This window comes from Pinus tabuliformis, chromosome 4_1 (genome assembly GCF_031772625.1).
Source record: "Pinus tabuliformis cultivar Carrire ecotype Pingquan chromosome 4_1, CPIR1, whole genome shotgun sequence".
Lineage (NCBI taxonomy): Eukaryota > Viridiplantae > Streptophyta > Pinopsida > Pinales > Pinaceae > Pinus > Pinus tabuliformis.
Window position 1 is genome coordinate 98,760,152 of NC_142303.1, and position 3,407 is coordinate 98,763,558.

Genomic DNA, 3,407 nt, shown 5'->3' on the forward strand with positions numbered 1-3,407 from the left:
TCTTTCTTACCCTTCACCACAAAGCCTTCAGGTTTCTTTATGTAGATCTCCTCTTCCAGATCCCCATGAAGAAATGTTGTCTTCACATCCATTTGTTCTACCTCAAAATCAAAAGCAACAACATTAGATAAAAGTAATATAATAGAAGCTACCTTGGCAAGAGGAGAAAAAATATCACCAAAATCAATTCTCGGCACCTAGGAATAACCTTTTTCTCCCAACCGAGATTTGTATTTCTCCACCTTTCCTTCTACATTTGTGTTCTTCTTGAACACCTATTTCCTACCAATGGGTTTCCTTCCAGCTAACAACTCCACCAGATCCCAAGCCTCATTTTTGTGCAAAGATGTCACTTCATCAACCATGGCCTCTGTCCATAGTTTTCCATCCTTTGAATCTACTACTTCCTTTACAGTTCTGGGATCATCACCAGTAATAGATAAAGAAAATTTTGAACAGAAAGTAGATGGACTATACATTTCTGGTTTCCTTATTTCTCGAATTGATCTTCTCACAATTGGAGTTTGTGGCTCTTCATCTTCTGATTCCTCTTCTGCTGTAGAGTCTGATTCTTCCTCCTTAAGCTCAAACTCTATCTTCTCAGGTTCCTTTGTTTGGACTTCATGTTTAATAACATCTTTCACCTCTCTAAACATCACATCTCGGTTGTACACAACCTTCGTTATTACTGGGTTCCAAAGTTTATAACCCTTTAAACCATCCTTATACCTAATAAAGATGCACTTTTTAGATTTACTATCCAACTTTGTTCTTTTCTCCTTTGGAACATGTACATATGCATCACATCCAAATACCCCCAGATGTGAAAGAGAAGGTTTCTTACCAGTCCTTACCTCTTATGGACTCTTATCCTCCAACGCTGAAGAAAGTGATGTGTTGACCAGGTAACATGCAATCTCCACCGCCTCTACCCAGAATTCCTGTCCTAACTCGGCACAACTGAGCATGCTTCTTGCCCTTTCCATCAATGTCTTGTTCATTCTTTCTGCAAATCCATTTTTCTCAAGTGTGTATGGAGTAGTATTTTGTCGTGCTATACCACACTTCTTACAGAATTCTTCAAATTCCTTCTTGCAAAACTCTCCACCATTATTTGTCCGTAGCACCTTTATCTTCTTCTCTGTTTAGTTTTCCACTAGAGCCTTAAATTCTCTAAACTTGTCAATGACTTCATATTTCTTCTTAAGGAAATATATCCATGTATTCCTTGAGAAGTCATCTATAAATGATACATAGTACACATACTTACCCAATGATGGAACCTTCACAGGTCCAAACACATCATTGTGCACAAGCTCTAATATCTGTTTCGCTCTCTTACCACCAGAGGGGAAACTCACCCGATTATGCTTCCCATATACACTGTCAGACTCAGTCTTGTCAGTCCTCTGTCAGAGTCAAATTCACCAAGGTTCATTTCTTGTCATTTGCAGTCATCAAATGCCATTTTGGTCAAAAATAGTCATTTTAATTCTTGAGTCTAGGGTTTTGTCTCCGGAAGTGTGAAATAACGCTTGCAGGCCAGAGGGAGGTTTAGTAAGTTTTTATTTCAGGAATGTCATCGTCAATAATGCGAGATTGATTCTTCTTCAAAACCCCATTTTGAAGAAGAAATCATCAAATGTGTTTTTCTAATAAATGTGTAATTTGTCAAAGTGTTTCAAAGTTGTACATCTCTTCAATGGCAGCAACTTTAGCTGCTCCTATCCCTACAAAAGCACAAACAAAAAGAACATCATCAGCACAAAGAGACAAAGCAAAATCAAACAAAACAAAGTTTGCATTCAAATGCCAGAATGCCAAAATTATACAACTTGGTTTGCCGAATCAGAAGAAATCAAAGTCATGTCTTTGTGAAAATGTTTCTATGTGTATCAATGTCAATTTGGTATTCAAAGGGTCGATTGAAGTCGAGGTTTAGTGAAGAGAAGGCAAATCTTGCAAATTTTCAAGCCGTGACTGTGTGAAATCTTGGTGCGGCGCATTGGAGAACAATGTGGCGCATAGAATGCGCACGACACATTGGGCGCTCCTCCGCAATGTAAATTAACACTGGCGTGGCACACTGGGAGTGCGTGCGGCACAGAGAGCCCCAAGGCCGAAATTCATCATCGATTCATCAAAAACTCAATTTGTTTCAGCTCAATTCTTCTCCAAGTAAGTCGATAGGGCCTGTTCAGTGATTTTATTCATGTATGATGTGTTTAGAAGCGAAAACATTGGAGTTTAAATGGTGAAAGACTTCGACCTGTTTTGGATATTCGAGTATCTGTGAGGGGAGGGTGAGTCCAGTGCTCAATGCGGCTGCCTACATCAGCATTCACTATATTGTCGAAATGGAAGTGTGCATGGACTACATTGGATGTGATCAAAAAGTATGGAAGGCTTTGTCAAAGCTTGAAGGAGTGGACGCGATCGACATAGACATCCAGCAGCAGAAAGTGACAGTGACCGGATATGCCAATCAAATGACCGTTTTAGATGTTGTGAGAAGTACTGGTAAGAAGGCCGAATTCTGGCCTTACCCATATGACAGTCACTACCTTTCTTATGGTCCTCATTACCATTATCAACAAATTAGTACTCCTGCAGCTTCCACGTACAAATACGAAACGCAATACCATTATCAGCAAATTAGTACTCCTGCAGCTTCCACATACAACTACGAAACACATGGATATAACAATGGGACTGTCGATGACTACTATCATTCTGAGCTTCCTTCTTCCTCTGCAGTCATGAATGACAAAGCAGCCAGCCTGTTCAGTGATGAGAACCCACATGCCTGCAGTGTTATGTAAACCTTTGCGGTGGCTTGTAAATATATATAGGAGAAGTTCGTTTTATATCCTATTTTTAATGATCAGCACCCTCCTTTGGCTGACCCGGAAATTGGAGGGTTTAACACAATATCATCGACATTCTGCCTCCAAAATCAGCTTTCTGGCTTCAATGAGTAGACAATATTTACAATTTGGCTTCCTAGATCTTCTTGGCACTGTTGAAACTATAAAGTTAGCGATAATCAACATGAGTAAGGAGTGGAGATAACTTTGGCAGATGATGTTGTCACAGGGCCACATACCACAAACTGTGAAGGGATGGTATTGATTGCTTCCTTGCTATGTTCATGCCTTAGAAGTGTTACGCTTACACAGTCAAGGAGGGGTGCTATACTGTTATTGCGAAACTGTTCATATTATATTGATGATGAGGCCCGGTTGCAACATGTTCTTCCTTATGTTGTCGCTATGCTTTCTGATCCAGCTGCTATTGTGCGGTGTGCTGCATTGGAAACTATCTGTGATGTATTATCATTAGTCCAGGGGTTCCCCCTAGTGATGCAAAGATATTTCCAGAGTATATTCTTCCTATGCTCTCAATGT

General features: G+C 40.0%; 1 pseudogene; it reads left to right on the plus strand.

Annotated features, from left to right (window-relative positions):
* The first annotated feature begins 2,354 nt into the window (after positions 1 to 2,354).
* LOC149174411 (heavy metal-associated isoprenylated plant protein 45 pseudogene) lies at positions 2,355 to 2,963 on the plus strand (annotated as a pseudogene).
* The last annotated feature ends 444 nt before the right edge of the window (positions 2,964 to 3,407 follow it).